The sequence below is a fragment of the Chiloscyllium plagiosum genome, unplaced genomic scaffold, assembly GCF_037043375.1.
Source record: "Chiloscyllium plagiosum isolate Xiang-an unplaced genomic scaffold, Cpla_swu_hap1 HiC_scaffold_1, whole genome shotgun sequence".
Taxonomy (NCBI): domain Eukaryota; kingdom Metazoa; phylum Chordata; class Chondrichthyes; order Orectolobiformes; family Hemiscylliidae; genus Chiloscyllium; species Chiloscyllium plagiosum.
The window spans coordinates 167,083,718-167,103,836 of NW_028270139.1; the positions used below are offsets into that span (position 1 = coordinate 167,083,718).

Consider the following 20,119-nt stretch of genomic DNA (forward strand, 5'->3'; position numbering starts at 1 on the left):
AGGAAATCGGTCGAGGATGCCAGTTGGCTCCTCCAAACTCAGAGGGGTGTTGAGCCACTCGACACCTTTGGAGCTGACCTGCAGCCTCCCACAGAACTCTGCGAGCTCCCTTGGTGTATGTATCCAGAGAGAAGAGAGCTATATAGCAATCTCTCATTTGAACCCTAAGGCCCAAAGACGAGAGATTTTGTTGGCGTAGGGTGGCACAGTGGCTCAGTGGTTAGCACTGCTGCCTCACAGCACCAGGGACCTGGGTTAGACTCCTGCCTTGGGCGACTGTCTGTGTGGAGTTTGCACTTTCTCCGTGTCAGCGTGGGTTTCCACCAGGTGCTCCAGTTTCCTCCCACAATTCAAAGATGTGCAGGTCAGGCAAATTGGTCATGCTCAATTGCCAAAAGCGTTAGCTGCATTAATCAGCGGTAAATATAGGGCAGGGGAATAGGTCTGGGTGGATTATCCAGAGGGTTGGTATGGACTCGTTGGGCCAAATTACCTGTTTCCATACTATCGGGAATCTATTCTGTCGGCAGCTAGCCACACAAGGTACTACTAGTGAACACCCATGTCTATTCTTCAGTGAGTAGAAGGGGGAGCCATGGTTGAGATCCCTGTTGAATACTTCCACAATCTCACCCATGCACCCCAAGAACCAACTAGATGCTGGTTGCAGAGTGTGGCTTTCTTGTACGCCTCCGACAGGATGGGGTCCATACTAGACTGACTGAGACATGATTCTAAGTTGAGCACCTTCTTCTCTAACTCCTCGATCCCAGACTTCCGCCATTTCACTGACTGCCAGGAGAAAATGTGGATGTGAGTCTTGCCCACATACCTCCAAGGTGAGGGAAGCACCCCCGTCACCTCACTTCCTTCTCTAGCTGGCCCAGAAGGGACAAAACAAGTCCTGGAACCATTCATCCTCCAGCAGCAGGTTGCTTAAACTGCCAATATGGCTATTTTGCCCTGATGCTGAATGGAACAAGCTTAACCCACGTCAGGTTGTGATCAGAGAATGGCACTGGCTGCTTGATGGCTTTCTGAACATAGAAGGAACACAGGCAGTTAAATCGGGCAGTTAATTCTGGATGCTCTGACCCCAGGATTCACAAAGGTGAAGGTGACGGAACTGGGATGGAGATTCCTCCAGGCACCTACCACGTTTGTCAACGTCTCCACCAATGGGGGAAAGCTTTTCTGTGCCACAGTTCCTCCTCTCGACAATGCAATTCAAATCTCCCCCAGAAGAATGAGTGTGCCCTTACCGATAGAGGTAAGAGTAGACACTTCTTCGAAGAAACACACCTGATCAGGTCCCATTCAAAATGCCTGTATGTTCACGAAGTGAAGCACCACGCCTCCAAACCAAACCATATGCCACAGCAGATGGCCTGGCATGGGCTCCTTGATTCTCAAAATCAGCAGCTGAAAAAATGAGGCCAACAAGATAGCCATCTTGCCTAAATTGGAGACCAGATAACTAACATAGGTTTGTCTCCTGAAATGATATGACTTTTGCAGGAAGCTCACCATGTTCTCCTGTTCCCTGAGGAACCAGAGGATACCAAATCTGGGCTGGGCCTTCCTGCTGCTGTTGACATTGATGTTAGCTATTGATGTTCTCTGGTCTGCAGATTATGTGCCACCACCATCATCAGTTAATACTGAAAACAATGACTGAGCGAGGAGAGTGACATTTTTCCACCCTTCACTCCCCAAGTACACTGCAAAGTAAACCCTGGCATTGCCACCTTGTGTCCTTCTCCACTCCCAGGGCCGCTAGAAGCGGTTCAGAATTCCATTGGTCCATGGAGTGTGTCTTGGCAACTGAGCATCACTTGCAAAAAGTCCTCGGATCACGTCTCCCTGCATCTGGTATAATTCTGTTGTGCTTGCAACTGATGCCCCATCCTCCTTCATAGAGTGCAGGGGATCCTCTGCAGGGACCTCCAAGCCTTGGACTATATTGGATGCAGCTAAAATGGGTGGCAGCAGTTCAGAACTCGGCTCTGTTGCTGACACAGGTCCACCTATTGAGCCTGGGAAAAGATCCCTGGTAAAGGCATAGGTACCCGTCATAAAGGGGTAAGGAGGCCTGCTCCTTCATCACTACCATCCAGGGTGTCCTCAGGGTAAATATCGCTATTACAGTCCCCATCAGTCAGCTCAGACAGCGCTTCAGGGGTTTCTAAATCTTGTGGTGTAGGCAAGGCTTCAGGGATTATGTCCACGTCAACCTCCAAAATGCCTGGCCAAGGATGCCAATTTCAAGCAGCTGATGAGTGCTCGACGACTGGGACAAACTGATGAAAACCCTACAGGAGATGCAGGAAACTTTGTTTTCCAAGTGCTGCCAAGTGTACTCCCCAAGCAAGGAGGGGAGGATTTTCAAGGGATGCTACTACCTCATTCCTGGGAGAGGTGTTGTCAGCACTGGATTCTTCTGATCCCTCAGGCCCCAAGGAGGAGTGCATTTTCCAGGACACCTCCATTTGTCCACCATCCTGCTACTCCTACCAGCCTTCCCTCCCTTCTTTCTTTTCCCTCACAGGTCTCAGGATATGTGAGAGACATGAGGAAAACAGGAGGAACAGCCTGCTCACTCACATGCTCATCACCAGCATGCACCAGGCAGGGCTCCAAATCAATGCTTTCACCTTTCCAAGTGGATATTAATTCGCACCTTCAGAATTTTCTCCAATAGTTTCACTAGCACTGATGTGAGACTCATCGGTCTATAACTTCCTGGTTCATCTCTAACACCCCTCTTAAAAAGTGGAACATTAGCCTTCCTCCAGCGTACTGGCCTTTCCCTGTGGCGAGAGGAAATAAAAATTATTGTCATAGCCCCTGAACTTTCCAGCCTTGCCTCTCACAGCAGCTTGGGATGCAATGCACGCCAGGGATATGTCTGCTTTTACGCAGAAAAGTTTCCATTAACTCCTCATTTCCTATGTCAAACTGCAAATTCTACACAGTCCCTTTTCCCAAAATCCATACCTACATTCACCATTTCCAGACTGAAGAGAAGCATTCATTCAAATTCCTTCCAGCATCCCGCTGCTTCATATACAGGTTGCCTCTTTGGTCCCTTCTCAGTCTTTGGTTAACCTCTTCCCTTTAATGTATTTAAAAGATATCTTCGGATTCTATGGTGGATAGAATACTGCATACCTGGTGGAATCAGAATTTCAAATCTTCTTCTCAAAAAGCTGCAGCTAATTGTTTGATCTGTCAAAAACATAACCCAGGTAATACGCCAATTTTCCTGTTAGACTTTATAGAGTTACCACAATGTCATAGCTATAAATATTGTCCAGTTATTATGGATGTGTTTAGCAAATGGATAGAGGCTTTTCCATGTATAAAATGTACTGCTGAAACCATTTGTAAAATATTGATGCAAGAGATTATCCTAAGATTTGGAGAGCCATCGTCTCTGTCGACAGACAATGGTTCTCATTTCATTTCGAAACTTAAAGAGCTTTGTGCAGCCCTCAGTAGAAAACAAAAGCTCCACTGTGCAAATCATCCTCAAGCAGTAGGAACTGTGGAACATGCCAACAGCACGCTGAAAGGACAATTGTCCAAACTCATAGAAGAGACAAAACCTAATTGGCTTCAAGTTTTGCCCTTGGCATTGTTCAATATGAGAACGATGATCCAGAAAAAGACGGGACTCATGGCAGCTGAAATTATTTATGGCCACACTCTGAGAACCCCATGGTCAGGACCGGTACCACCACATGCTCTGTGGATATACATCTCATGGTAGAAGAGTTGCACCGGTACCTTATCACACTAACCAAAGCTCTCCACTTTATCAACAGGTAAAAGAAGCATATATCTGAGGAGGGTTCCAGGATAGATGACAAAGACATCCAACCTGAAGACTACCTGTTAATCAAGATCTTCAATAAGAAGCAGTTGGGACCGCAATGGAAGGGACCCTTTCAAGTATTATTGTCTAATGAAACATCCATCAAATGCAAAGGAAGCCCAAGATAGGTCTACAAGGGACACTGCATGTGTCATATGCATCTTCCTCGTGCTAGCAAGCAAGGTTACCCATAATATCACAGAAGAAAATTTGGATGCAATTAGTCCAATTGTCACTCCCACACCCTCAGTAACCCTCTAATGCCTTGTCTGCAACCTCACCTCAAGTACTGATTATACAACTAATAATGCAATAGCATCACTCATCACTACGAATATCGAGACGCTCAGCGATATCACATCAAAAACATCTCCCATGAACTTCTGTAATGTAACACAATATACCCGCTGCTATCAAAATGAAAGATGCAGAGTTACCACAGAAGGGTATGATTGTTGCTGCAATAATGAGACTAGCACCAGATGGGATGATTGCCCAATACCAGGAACAGATAGAGGCCTTTGTCGTTCTAATAACAGAAGCATGGCATTTATAGTTTATCAGAATATGACGGACAATGAAACAGGCCATCATGCGATCATACTTTGCCCTAACCTAACCATTTACAATAATATTACCATCTGAATTGTACATATTGGCATCAGGTTAATCCTAATATTACCCATCCACCCCAAGGTTTAGCTACCAAAGCACTGGACTTGTAACCCCTACTGTGATTATCCCTCCTCATCTACCCCCAGGATATCAAAATATGTATTAAAGTATTTGGAGAAACTGGGGGTTACGCTCACAATGCATTGTCGAAAGGTGAAAAAGTATCACCTAAAATAGTTTGTACCCCACATCCACCTTCAGCAGCCAATGGATTCTGGATTTGAGCTGTTGGAATACGCCCTAGTGTCTTGTGTGAGTTGTTTCATTAACAAGATAGCTGTTGAAATGGATAAAGGAAGAATAAAATGAAGATATTGACGCATGGCGATAAACAATGTAGCAAAGAGCAGATCAGGTCATGCATACGGTGTGATGAGAAACCTAAACCCTATTTTCAAATGGTGTGTCAAACATACACATGGAGCCCACCCAACAGGGGACCGCCTGAAGGACAAATGTTATAATATCATCCAAATAATGGATGATTGCCCCCACTCCACCTATTACTGCGTATGGATAATCGTCATCTCAATAACACCGGCTGTTTAACTCAATCTGCTATTCCATTGATTAGACCTGTCACATGCTCCACCAGCTGTGCAGTAAGTCCCCCAATAGGAACCTATTGGGTATGTGGAAACTTTGCATATGAATACTTACCCAGAGACTGGCAAGAAAGATGCGATCTGACTTATCTTGTTCCAGTTTCACCTTACACCATGACATACCAAAGGAAGACTCTGAATGGAAAGCCCATTAATGGGGTAATTCTCACTGTGTGCCACCTCAACACGAGGCAAGAAAAGGGACTTGTCTGGCTTTTTCCACCATCAGACGTGGTACTCTAGATTAGTGGGAGGACTGATACCTGGCTGGGGAGTGGAGTTGCTCTTGGGCCAGATATTTGATCTTGCCCATGACGCTGAAGTGATCGCCAACGAAACAGCAAATGCACTGAAATTGCTGAATAAGGAACTTCAAGTGACACGAGGTGATGACTCTGCAGAATCTACTGGCTTTGGGCATTTTATTAGCTAAAGAAGGGGGCGCATGTGCAGTCGCGGGCCCTCAATGCTATATTTATATTGATGACTTTTCTAAAAATATTACTGAAAACATTTTTAAAAATTAATGAGAATAGACAAGATGCCAGCAGAGTGCCCAGGCCATCCTCTGGACAGAGTTGCAGATGGTCCATAGCCTGTTGGTTATGGAACACAGTAGGATGGATTCTTATTGATGGACTTATACTTATTGTTTATGTTGTATGTCGAATTATCATTTTGAAGTTATATCAGTGGACTCTGAATTTATGCTTTCTTCACCTAAGAAACAGGTGTTGGTCCAACATGGATCTCCCCATGAGCCAACTGCCCCTCCATGTGGGGATATTGTATATGTGTAACTAAGAGAAGGTGATGCTCCTCAGCCTGAGGATCATCCCGAGGAAAGGGAACTTCTTAGAATACATCTCAGGGAACTATAGACCGGTGAGCCTGACCTCGGTGGTGGACAAGTTGTTGGAGGGAATCCTGAGGGACAGGATGTACATGTATTTGGAAAGGCAAGGACTGATTCGGGATAGTCAACATGGCTTTGTGCGTGGGAAATCAGGTCTCACAAACTTGATAAGAGTTTTTTGAACAAGTAACAAAGAGGATTGATGAGGGCAGAGCAGAAGATGTGATCTATATGGACTTCAGTAAGGCGTTCGACAAGGTTCCCCATGGGACACTGATTAGCAAGGTTAGATCTCACGGAATACAAGGAGAACTAGCCATTTGAATACAGAACTGGCTCAAAGGTAGAAGACAGAAGGTGGTGGTGGAGAGTAGTTTTTCAGACTGGAGGCCTGTGACCAATGGAGTGCCACAAGGATCGGTGCTGGGCCCTCTACTTTTTGTCATTTACATAAATGATTTGGATGCGAGCATAAGAGGTACAGTTAGTAAGTTTGCAGATGACACCAAAATTGGAGGTGTAGTGGACAGCAAAGAAGGTTACCTCAGATTACAACAGGATCTGAACCAGATGGGCCAATGGGCTGAGAAGTGGCAGATGGAGTTTAATTCAGATAAATGCGAGGTGCTGCACTTTGGGAATGCAAATCTTAGCAGGATTTATACACTTAATGGTAAGGTCCTAGGGAGTGTTGCTGAACAAAGAGACCTTGGAGTGCAGGTTCATAGCTCCTTGAAAGTGGAGTCGCAGGTAGATAGGATAGTGAAGAAGGCGTTTGGTGATGTTGTCCTTTATTGGTCAGAGTATTGAGTACAGGAGTTGGGAGGTCATGTTGAGGCTGTACAGGACATTGGTTAGGCCACTGTTGGAATATTGCATGCAATTCTGGTCTCCTTCCTATTGGAAAGATGTTGTGAAACTTGAAAGGGTTCAGAAAAGATTTACAAGGATGTTGCCAGGGTTGGAAGATCTGAGCTACAGGGAGAGGCTGAACAGACTGGGGCTGTTTTCCCTGGAGCGGAGGCTGAGGGGTGACCTTTTAGAGGTTTACAAAATTATGAAGGGCATGGATAGGATAAATAGACAAAGTCTTTTCCCTGGGGTCGGGGAGTCCAGAACAGGAGGGCATAGGTTTAGGGTGAGGGGAAAGATATAAAAGAGACCTACGGGGCAACTTTTTCACGCAGAGGGTATGGAATAAGCTGCCAGAGGAAATGGTGGAGGCTGGTTCAATTGCAACATTTAAGAGGCATCTGGATGGGTATATGAATAGGAAGGGTTTGGAAGGATATGGGCCGGGTGCTGGCAGGTGGGACTAGATTGGGTTGGGATATCTGGTCGACATGGATGGGTTGGACCGAAGGGTCTGTTTCCATGCTGTACATCTCTATGACAATATCTGGGAGGATCTGAGAGTGAAGAGCGATCATGACATAATCAAAGCAGGAAATGAGAAAGGAAACGAAGGTAAAATTAAAGAACCCAAAGAATGTTAGAAATAAAAACAAAAAGAAACAGCATTAAGTAAGATAACTTTGCTGAGAAAAGCAGGAAGTCCAGTTCTGTACAAGAACAAATTTAGGCAGCTACGAAACTTAGTCATTAAGGAGGAACAAAGACAGATCAGTTCAAGTACCTACGAGGAAAGACCTTAGGGATTTGAATAAAGAGATTACTGTTCAAGCATGTAAGGTGGAAAACAATTCGGTATGGGCTTAAGACATTAAATAAAAGTCAGTAATCAGGTTTAAACAAAGACATGAGGTAATGAGTATGTGACCAAACTTTAGAGAATATCAACACTTAACGTCATCACCCGAGTCAGTACTAGGGCAGTTTCATTATCGCTATTCCAGTAATGTAATCAAAAGACTAACAAGTTCATCACAAGCACAGCAGGAATATGGGGACGACATCACATTCATCAGCATGAATTTGAATGACATGTTTAGTGGGCAAAAACTGTATAAATTCTAAAGACTGAGAGTATCATTTTCGGATCAGTCTGAGAGAGCACGAGGTTGGTAAGTGCTGGTACCACAACTCTGCTGAGGTTCTAGAACCTCTACTTAGAGTAGACCTTGGTGCTTTGTTACTCTGTAACTGTGATACTGTAGTAAATGTTTAAAAAAAAATCTGCTAAACCTTTAATGGACTTGGATCTCGGGGAAAGAACCAGGGAAGGTAAAGTAGATTCCAGTAGGGTGACCTCCCTTACCCACTGAAGCTCTTGGGAGGTTTCGACAGAACCTGTACTCTGTTCACAATTTTAGCCTCCTTGCTACAGGAAGAATGTTGTGAAACTTGAAATGGCTCAGGAAATATTTACAAGGATGTTGCCAGGGTTGAGGGTTTACCCAGTCTACTGTCACCAGATCCTGCATTATTTTAATAAAATCTGCCTTTGCAAAATCCAAAGCCACCTTTTGCAGGCCATCCTTTACCTTGTCCAGAAAAGATTTGAACTGTACCACGTTGTGGTCGATATCACCTAAATGTTCCTTCACTACCACATCAAAAATGCACTGCACGGTTCCTAATTTGGCCTTCTACATATTGATACAAAAAAACCTCCTCTGGATACCTTTCAAGAAATCCCCCCACCCACCCCCACTCCAAACCCTTAACACTACTACTACACCAATTTATGTTTAGAAAGTTCAAAACCCTAGTATATAATTATCACTCTCACATGTGTGAACTTGTATATTTGCTTCTCTATTTCCTGCTGACTCTTTTGGGGGCCTATAATACACTCCCAGTATAGTGTCTCCCTAACGTTCTTAAGTTCTACCCACACAAAGCCTCTTTTGAGGAGCCTTTCAAGATATCTCTTCTTACTGCAATAATTCACTCCTAATTAATGGTGCTACACCACCACCTTTTTTTACACCCTCCTGTCTTGCCTAAAGATCCTATACCCCTGAATGTTGAGTTGCCAGTCCAGCCCTTCCCTCAACCATGTTTCTGAGATGGCAACAATATCGTACTTCCCTGTGTCAATGAACACCATTAACTCATCAGTCTGGCCTATTACACTCCTAGCATTAAAGACCATCCAGCCTTGCCGTACTCTCTTGACACTTAACATAGCTGAACTCATTCTGACTTGCTTCCTTTGCTGTAGCATGACATGGCTCTGTTTCAGGATACTCTGTATCTCCACCCGCTGCTAGATTAATATAAACTCTTCACAAGAGTAAAAAACCTACATGCCTGGATGTTGGTCTCAATGTGGTTCAGATACAGACTGTTGCATTTGCAGTTTGTCCCACCTTCCTCCAAAACAGTCCCAGTGATCCAGGAATCTAAAAGCCTCCCTTTTGTACCAACATTTGAGTCATGCATTTATCTGTCCTATTTTCCACTTTCTAATGGACACATTAGTAAGGGAATCAAGGGTAGTGGAGTTGAGGATTAATAATCAGCCAATATCTTATTTGAATAGTGGACCTGACTTGATATTCTGAATAGCCTATTTCTGCTCCTGTGAGTTTATTATGATCAATCCTAACATACAAGCAGCCTCTCCAAATCATTGATCTTTTTAGGTAAAATGATACCCAGTATTATTGCTTCATGTCCACCCACAAGCCCAACATTCACCAGATTATCAATCACAGAGGGGTTAAGATATAGAAGGTGGCCATGTGGAACTAAGATTGTGGCATATGGAATTAAGACTGCCTAGTTCCATATCATTTCCACAATTAACATCTCCACATTTTTATCAAGGTTTTTACATTCTGTAAAAAAGAAACTTATCCTTGATCACCTGCGAAAGTCTTGTGTGAAAGCACTGCTAACCCAATCTCTACCAGTTCCCTATTTACCAGTACAAAGGTTCCAACATCTTACCTATCTACATTGGTCCACTGCCTCAGCAATCTTCTTCAGCACTACAGAATGCAAAACCACTTTACAAACCAGCAATAGCTGTTATTTTTGTCCTCTATTCGATCATGTTTTGTCTGCACATTCTGAAATTTCCTTCTAAAACAACCAACACTACCTTACATTGCTTGACACATTTAAAATGCATCACTTTAAGTTAGATTTCAAATACCGGCTTCAATATTTCTCCCAATTCTTGCTAATTCGTCCAAGTCCCTCATATTTTGAGAGCGGTTAAGGGTGGGGCAGTGCAACGAATCACTATTCAGAGGACTAGGCTAAAGCTCTAGGAAGCTTGATTCGAATCCCACCATGGTAGATGGCACAACTGAATTCAATTATTAAATGTAAAATTCAGAAGTTGGTCTTAGTAATGGTGACCATGATTGTCATAAAAACCCATCCGGTTAACTTATGCCGTTTAAGGAAGGAAATCTTTCATCCTTACCTGCTATTAACTTCCTGTGAACCCAAACTCTCAGCAATGTTGTTGACTCTGAACTGCTCTATGAAATCAACTGGCAAGCCACTCAGTTTAAAGGCAATTATGGATGTGCTGATATTGTTCATATGCCATGAAAGAATAAATAACTATATAAACTAGAGTTTTTATTGGAAACAACATTGCCTTGTAGTGTTTTAGCATACCTTAGGCAAGCTGAGACAGGATGGTAAGATCACGAGGATGCTCAATTCTAGTCTGCTCCTTTACCCACTTACAAAAATCTGTTCTAGAGGGACCTCAAATAAATGATAACACAAATCAAGTTAGCAGACTAAGATTCCACCACTGTACAATAAATTAAACTCTTTAAATAATAGTGGAGCAAGTAATTTAATTTCATGAGCCAGTTATGTTTACATGATTAAGTTGAGAAAGTAACATAAAATTCTGACATCACTTCAAGCCCATAGGGCCAATGCCTGGCACTAAATTCTCCACTAGGTTACCAAACTAATACCAATACAAAAGCGGGTTTCATTTTTACTTCGAGGCTGGGAAAAATTTTCAAATCAACAGGACTGTCAAAAAACATTAAAAGCTTATTTTTAAAAAAGCAATTCATTACAAAATCATAAAACAAATTTCTGGTCAATTTAAGTGATTTTAACAAAATTTAAAAGCTGCTGGAAAAGTTCTGAGGGTCAACAGATGCAAAACATTAATTTTGATTTCTCCTCACACATGCTGGCAGACCTGTTGAGCTTTCCAGCAAGTTTTGTTTTTGTTTCTGATTTACAGCATCCGCAATTCTTTCGGTCTTTATAAGCGATTTAAAGACAGCCAATACAGGCCATTGACTGGTATACTCTACAAAAATATGATGAAAAGCTACCCTAAACTTTATCTTAGACTAGATGGTCTCAACCAGGAATCTGCAAAGTGGAGTCAAAAATGATTAGAAATCATGTTGATAATATTTCAACCTACATCGATAACTTAACTGCGCTTAATACACAGGTAAAATAAAATTTGTCAGTGAATTAGCTTATCTTAATACAATCACTGAATTCTAAAGGCTTTCAAATGTTTTCACTACATAAGAGCTTAACAAGTATTTGAAGACTTTTGTGTCTCATCGAGAGTCCCATTGGAAGAAGGCAGTCACACATGATGAAAGGTGAAGGTACTAGTTATAAAACTCTCTCTGCCTCCCAATATGTCAGGTGTGAACTGGCACTTAGATAGGATTGAGGGGAGAAATTAAATGCATCAAATCAACAAAAATGACATGTTTGAATGGCAAAGCAGACTCGATGGGCCAAATGACCTAATTTCTGCTTGTATGTTTAAGGTCATTTCTGTGTTCCAGTCTTCATACAAGTGAAGGCTTTAGTTTTGGAGACAATCATGTGGGATGGGCTTGAAGACTGGCTTGAGAATTCAGAACCATTGCCAAGCACCAGCAACAATTTTCACAATACATAGAACAAAAATAACTGAATCATTACATAGCCAATTTTTATACACTTGTTGGGGAGCGGTTCCCTGGAATATTTTTTAACATCCTGAGAGGGGGGACCTCAGAAACAAAAAAGGTTGACAACAGCTGATGAAGGGCTTTTGCCCGAAACGTCGATTTTATTGCTCCTCGGATGCTGCCTGAACTGCTGTGCTCTTCCAGCACCACCAATCCAGAATCTGGTTTCCAGCATCTGCAGTCATTGTTTTTACCAACAGCTGCAATAGACAACTTACTTGAATGGAGATTTTATCTTAAAAGTGAAATTATTAATGATATTCTTTAAAACCCTTTTCCAAAGGGTCCCAGAAAGGAAAAACATGCAATTTTCATATAATGGGTTTATTTCTCAAGATCTGCATCAGAGTGGTGCTGGAAAAGCACAGCAGGTGCTGTGCACAGCATCCGAGGAGCAGGAAAATCTGGGCCAAAACCCTTCATCAGGAATTCCAATCAGAAACGTTGATTTCCTGCTCCTTGGATGCTGCCTGACCTGCTGTGCTTTTCCAGCACTCTAATCTAGACTCTGGTTTACAGCATCTGCAGTCCTTGTTTTTAACCTTCTTTCTCAAGATAATAACTGTTACAATTAAGGTACGTAGACATGCAGATTGCCTGTTAGAATTATGCTACCTTAGAAAATAAAAATTCTTCAGCAATTCAAAGCATCCAGAGAGTGTGGAATTTTATTTCCAAAACTCAGCTATGATTGAACTGAGAAGGTAATGCATCTGCCTGATTTCCACTCCCTCTCCCCTCCGCCCCTAAAAACAGTCCAGGGCTGGGCAGGAACTGCAACACGAAACAAAACACGAAGTGGGGGGAATAAGGGGAAGAGAAAAGCAAAATTAGAAGATTAGATTCACATTTGCAGATTTCGCAGCTGAAAAAAAAAAGTAAGTGGACAGCTCCCTGCCCTGCTACAGGGATATTGTGACACAATTGTACAACTGGACAGATGAATTTGAGATGGGATCTTGTACCCGGGCACGCTATTGAACAGAGTGTGACAGAATCCAAATCCTGACTTTTCCTGGAGGGTTAGGGGCCCATTCGCCTATCACGCCCATTGACAAAAGAGCGCTCTTATAACGGTCTCTACAATCTCCAACAAACGACAACACACACAATGGCAGAGGGATGGGGGAAAAACTCTCCCCGGGGCATTCAGGACGTGAATTAGCACCCCCCCCCCCCCCCCCCCGACCTTACCCGTTCCCTGCCACAGAACCGTCCCCATGGGCTTCACTCCCCCACAGACAGGGAGCTGCCTCCTTGCCGCACTCCCCCACAGACGGGCACGGCAGCCGGGAGGGGTAAGGTGTGGTTCCCGATAGTCGGTGCTTACCCAGGGGAAGCCCTGAGTAGTCTCCCATCTGCCCGTCCCCAGGCGGAGCGCTAACTCGAACTGCGTCAGGCCTCAGGCCCGCCGCCATCTTGTGGAAGATTCTAGATGGCGGAGCGCGAGCGCATTCCCTTCCCCCATAAACCCCACACCACCACCAGCCGCTGCCCCCGATTCCGCTTTCACCTTTACCCCTCTCTCTCTGACCGAACCGGACTTACCTGTCAGCCGTGCCCGCTCTCTCTCTCCCCCCCTAACTCCTCTCTGTTTCGGTCGGTGTTGCTGCTGCTGCCGCCGCCGCCGCTACTCCTCCTCCTGCCGCTGCCACCGAAACCAGGCGCCAACAATCGAGCGCCGCGTGTATCAATTGAGCAGCGCGACCTGAACGCAGCCCGGCTCAATCGATAGCCGAACCCTCCCCCACCAACCGAGAGCCGGACGTTCACCTCAGGGAGCGGGAAGGTCGTTCGTCCCGTCCTCCACCTACTGTGCCAACTCTTTGCCGTTAAGTTCAATATGTTTTTTATCTATAATTTAGTAGGTAGTCTGATTTTTTTTAAAGCTACTAACATGAAAATACATGATAAAAAATAAACTATTCCCACTGGGCATGGCCTGAGAGTTAAGGCCAAATTGATCGGGAAAGCACTTTTATACAGTGGCAACTTTTAAGAGGCATTTTAACGGACACATGAATATTCGGGAAATTGAGGGATGTAGGCCACGTACAGGCAGACGGGATTAGTTCAGAATGTATTATGGTCAGCACAGACATGTTGGGCCGAAAGGTCTGTTCCTGTGCTATGTATACACAAAGGGTGGCAGAGGTTTGGAACTCTTTTCCACAAATGGCAGTAGATGCATCATCAGTTGTTAATTTTAAATCTGAGACAGGTAATGTTTCATGAAGCAAAGATATTTAGGGATGTGGGCCAAAGGCAGATAAATGGAGTTGGGCCACAGGTCAGCCATGATCTCATTGAATAGTGGGACAGGTTTGAAGTAGGCTGAGTGGCCTACTCCTGTTCCAATGTTCTACAAGGTATGAAAGTTTGCTAGAGCCTAAGGGTGTTTTTTTAATCCCCCATATTTTGGACACCTGCTGGTATTTAACATTTTGTTCAAAAGAGCTTGTGAAGATCGGCCCAACATTTGCAGACTTGTAATTTAGGTGGTGGGAAAAGTTATTCAGTGTGAGAGACGATTTCGGTACAAACAACTGAGATGTGCATGACCCCAAAGTCTAAGGGGAATAGAGCCATAGGGGTAGGGTAAAACATGCTTCTCTATAATAAAGGACGAGACATCTGCTGCTACGGATTGATAAGACCACTCACGTTGACAGAGTAGAAAAATAAGTCCTTGATTGATAAGACCACTAACTCTGACAGAGAAGAATAAGTCCTTGACTGATAAGACTACAGGGTAGAAAAACAACTCGGGAGACATCTGCTGCAGACTTTGTGATAAGGGTGCAGAATGGAAAAATACTGACGGTTTAGAATGTGAACCTCGTGACTCTTTAGAGCCAAAGAGGGGAGGGACTTGTGCTGTATTTAATGAGAAACTTTGTTAGCCTCGAGGCGCCTTTTTCTCAGAAGGGTGCCCAACTCTGCAGACTTGCTAATAAAACTTTGTTTTCCTGAATTTGTCTAGAGCGATTATTGAGAAGCGATTTTCGTTTCTAACATTCAGGATAAAGTTAATAGTCACATGGAAATACGTGAGTTCAATTCAAAAGAGTCCCAGGGTGTGTGAAGGGAGAAACATGTGCTGCTGTGGGGTTTTTTTTTGAGTCAACAGTTGTTGATATTATGGTACATATCAACTTCCAAAAGGCATTAAATACTGTATCACACAACAGACTTGTGAGGCAAGTCTTAGTTCATGGAATAAAAGAGACAATAACAATGTGGACATAAAATTGGCTCAGGGATATAAACCTGATAGACTAGATTACTTACATTGTGGAAACAGGCCCTTCGGCCCAACAAGTCCACACTGCCCCGCCGAAGCGCAACACACCCAAACCCCTACATTTATACCTTACCTAACACTACGGACAATTTAGCATGGCCAATTCACCTGACCTGCACATCTTTGGACTGTGGGAGGAAACCGGAGCACCCGGAGGAAACCCACGCAGACACGGGGAGAACAAGCAAACTCCACACAGTCAGTCGCCTGAGGCAGGAATTGAACCCGGGTCTCTGGCGCTGTGAGGCAGCAGTGCTAACCACTGCCACCGTGCCGCCCAAAAAGTAATGATTTAAGAAATAAAAACGGAAAGTGCTGGATAGAGTCAATCATACAGCACAGAAACAGGCCCTTCAGTCCAACCAGTCCATGCCGAGCATAATCCCAAACTAAACTATTCCTACCTATCTGCACTTGGCCCATATCCCTCCAAACATATCTTATTCGTGTACAGTACTTATCTAAATGCCTTTTAACTATGCCTATATCCCCACTTCCTCTGGAAGTTCATTCCACACACTAACTACTCTCTGGGTAAAACAAATTGCTCCTCATGTCTTTGTTAAACCTTTCGCCTTTCACCTTAAAAATATGCCCCCTAGTCTTGAAATCTTCCACCCTTTGGAAAAGACACCTGCCATTCACCTTACCTATGCCCCTCATGTATTCTTTTATGTTCTATGTTCTATGATTTTGTAAACCTCTATAAGGTCACCCCTCAATCTCCTATGCTCCAGGGAAAAAGAGATGGCTGGTTTGGTAGCGTCTGTGGAGAGAGAAAAACAGAGCCAAAATCTGAAGTCTAGTCTGGTACTTCATGAAAGAAGAGAAATTCCTGTTAATATTCTCTGAAAAGAATGTTAAGAAAAGAATTCAGTGCTCTCTTTGGCTCAAAGATTTGATACTGCTACAGGAAACAAAGACCTGCATTTATTTAGCATCTTTTACATAAGGATATTACAAACTGTCTTATAACAACAAAGTATTTGTTGAAGTGCAGTCGCTGTAGTAATGTGGGGGATATGACAGACAATTTAGTAAACTCCTACATCCAAAATTGTGACAAGATCAGATAATCTGGACAATGTTTCATCATTCAGTTACATAATAACTGATCTGTACCTCATTCCATTAACATGTTTCTGGTCCATTAGCCCTGACTTGTAATCCTACCATGTCATTTACAAATACACATATGAAAACCTCCAATATCCATTATTCGCACTTGAGTTCCACATCAATAAACCAGATACCATACCAACACACCAAATATCACACTGCATTATGACATATCACAGCAATACAGCAAATACTCCATAGAATCACCAAATACGCACAGACTCACCAAAAGCCACACTAGGCAAGTACCACATTGACACACCAAATACCACACTAATAGACCAAGTACAATACCGATACACCAAACAACACAGCAACACACTGAATGCTATGTCAACACACTAAGTATCACACTGAAATATCAACTATCACACCAACATGCCAGATACCACACTATCACGCCACATACCTCATCAACACAACTAATATCATATTGATAGACAAAATACAACACCGACAACATCAAACACCACAGTAAGTCATCAAATGCTACATCAACATAACACATACCACTCTGAAACACCAAGCATCTCACCAATACACCGGTACCACACTGACCCACAAAAATACCGTCTTCAAAAATAGAAAAACAAAGAGGGAGACCACTTAGAGAATGAAGCTCGGGAAATAATTAGAGGGAATCTAGAAATGACAGAAGAGTTGAACATATAATCTGTATTAGCTTTCACGGTAGAGAATACTGATAGCATTCCAAAAATACACAATAACTTAGCAAGTTTTCAGAAGATATTTAGCTCAGGTTGAGGTTCTGGATGTAAGTTTACTCACTAAGCTGGAAGATTCATTTCCAGACGTTTTGTCACCCTACTAGGTAACATCTTCAGTGAGCCTCTGGGCGATGCACTGCTGATGATTCCTCCTTTCTATTTATGTGTTTGGAAATGAACCTTCCAGCTCAGCGAGCAAACCTGTATCCATACACAATAACTATCACAAGAGAAAAAGTATTAGGGAAACTGAAGGTTTATAGGGCCCCTAGACTTGATGGTGTACATCCTAAGATTTTAAACAAGTTTAAAAGGTTTAAAGTATTTTCGTAAATGTTTGAAGCCAAACTTAGAGTGAATGCATTAGTACTAATCTTGCTGGAAGAGACCCAGTAGATTGGAAAACAGCTAATGTAACACCTTCATTTAAAAGGGAGACAGACAAATAAAACAAGTAACCATAGGGCAATTAGTTTAACATCTGTTATTGAGAAAATGTTAGATGATGATTTGTATTGGTTTTAACAAGATAATCTCCCACTTAAAACTAAATCTGGGACATTAGATGCTTATTTTTAACAGTAAAACTGAAGTTACATAGAACAGTATAGTGCAGTAAAGGCCCTTCGACCCTCAATGTTGTGCCAAGCATTTATCTTAATCTAAGATCAACCTAACCTACACACCCCTCAATTTACTGCCATCCATGAGCTTGTCCAGCAGTCGCTTAAATATCCCTAATGTCTGTGACTCTACTACACTACTGGCTGTGCATTCCACACACCCACCACTCTCTGAGTAAAGAACCTACCTCTGACATCTTCCCAAAACCTTTCTCCAATCATCTTAAAATTATGACCACTCATAACAGCCATTTCTGCCCTGGGGAAAAGTCTCTGGCTATCTACTCTATCTATGCCTCTCATTACCTTGTACACCTCTATGAAGTCATCTCTCATCCTTCTCTCCAGTGTGAAAAACCCTAGCTCCCTCAACCTCTCTTCATACGACATGCCCTGTAACCCAGACAGCATCCAGGTAAATCTCCTCTGTACCCTCACTAAAGCATCTACATTCTTCCGATAATGAGGAACTGGATACAATATTCCAAGTGTAGTCTAACCTTGCAACTCTTAAACTCACTCCCCTTGTTAATGTAAGCCAAAACATCATATGCTTTCTTAACAATCCAATCAACTTGGGTGGCAATTTTGAAGGATCTATGTACATGAATCCCAGATCCTGCTGTTCCTCCACACTGCCATCAATCCTGTCTTTACTCCTGTATTCAGTATTCAAATTCAAATTTCCAAAATGAATCACTTTGCATTTATCCAGGTTGAACTCCATCTGCCACTTCTCAGCACAGCTCTGCATCCTGTCAATGTCTTGTTGTAGCCTGCAGCAATCCTTGACACTATCTACAAGGTGAAAGTGAGTACTGCAGATGCTGGACATTACAGTCAAGATTAGAGTGGTGCTGGAAAAGCACAGCAGGTCAGGCCCAAACGGAGGAGCAGGAAAATCGACATTTCAGGCAAAAGCCTTTCATCAGAAATCTACAGCACCACTGACCTTTGTGTCATTGGCAAACTTACTAACCCACTCTTCCACTTCTTCATCCAAGTCATTTATAAAAACTACAAAGAGCAGAGGTCCAAGAACAGATCCCTGCGGAACATCACCTTCACCAATCTCGAGGCGGAACATTTTCCATCCACTACCACTCACTGTCTTCTTTTGGCCAGCCAATTCTGTATCCAGGCAGCCAAATTTCCTGTATCCTATATCTCCTGATTTTCTGTATGACCATGTCATGGCAACCTTATCTAATGCCTTACTAATATCCATACACACTACATCCGCTACTGAACCTTCGTCAAATTGTCTTGTCACATCTTCAAAGAACTCAGTAGGGCTTCTAAGGCATGACCTGCCCCTCACAAAGTTGTGCTGACTATCTTTAATCAAACAATGTTTTCCAGTACACCAGGTTATAGTCCAACAGGTTTATTTGGAAGCACTCACATTCGAGGCACTGCTTCTTCATCAGGTGTTTGTGGAGCAGGACCAGAAGACACAGAATTTATAGCAAAAAAGTTACAGTGTCAAGGAGTTGTAATGATCTATTAAACAAATTTAGGTTAAGTCTTGCATCTTTTAGGATGGGGCATGCTGATTGAGGCTCTTTAATATGTAAATTCAAGAACTCCTTTTAAGTTACGTTCTCAAGGTGGCTTCAGTTTATCTAACAATAGGTGGTATCTTAGCTCAGACAATGTATTAAAGGTGTGAACTTAAAGTCTGTCCCAATGTTGAGTCAGTTTTATTTCTAAAGTGGGAATTACAGAATATTGCATGGATTTATGCAGTTTTTGAGCAAAATAAAATGTAATTCTGCAAATACAGATCCGCCCCATAAATTTATATGTGTGCGCGTGCAGGAGAGACAGAGTGGCTGTGTGTATGTGAGTGTGTGCATGTCGGTGTGAGTGCATGTGAAAGAGTGTGTGCATGTGTGTGAGTGTAATGGGGTATAAGCCTGTGAGAGAGGGTGTGCGCATGGGAGAGAGCTCGTGTGTGAGAAAGGGTCTGCATGAGTGTGTGAGTATGTAGGTGTGTGAGTGAGAGAGAGAGTGTGTCTGATGCAGTGGAGTCACCTGTAGTGCGACATGAACCCAAGTACTTGGTTGAGGCCATCCCCATGGGTATCAAAGCCATGGGATGGCCTCAACTGGGACCTTGGGTTCATGTCACACTACAGGAGACTCCACTGCACTATAGGCTCTCTCTCTCACACACTCATACACACATGCACCCCCTGCACTCACACACACCCTCTCAGAGGCTTATACCCCATCAAACTCACACATATACTTGACCAAACTTACGCACACATATATACATACTCATTCACATTTTAAACACACAGTAAAGGTATAATCCCATCAATCTCAAAATTTTCTATGTAAATTCAAACAATATCCCTGTACAGCTTCCAAAGCACCTCTTTTACAGTAATCGCATAATTTGCTGACACCTCAAAAAGCTTAATGTAAATGGAACTTTAACTCCTCCA

General features: G+C 43.0%; 2 protein-coding genes across 4 annotated transcripts in view; one reads left to right on the forward strand and one right to left on the reverse strand.

The window, feature by feature from the left end:
• The window catches only part of znf638 (zinc finger protein 638), a 216,157-nt gene that overhangs the window by 141,079 nt on the left and 54,959 nt on the right, over positions 1-20,119 (reverse strand). Inside the window, exon 1 of one of the 3 annotated variants that reach the window (XM_043691939.2) lies at positions 13,438-13,561. The exons of the other annotated variants lie outside the window; for them this stretch is intronic. The gene's annotated coding sequence lies outside the window, so the exon portion shown is untranslated. Of the gene's footprint in view, positions 1-13,437; positions 13,562-20,119 lie in introns of those variants that run through there. 3 annotated transcript variants of the gene reach the window in all.
• LOC122548554 (apolipoprotein L2-like) overlaps positions 13,663-20,119 on the forward strand; it is a 147,710-nt gene continuing 141,253 nt past the window's right edge. Inside the window, exon 1 of the mRNA XM_043687403.2 lies at positions 13,663-13,720. The gene's annotated coding sequence lies outside the window, so the exon portion shown is untranslated. The remainder of the gene's footprint in view (positions 13,721-20,119) is intronic.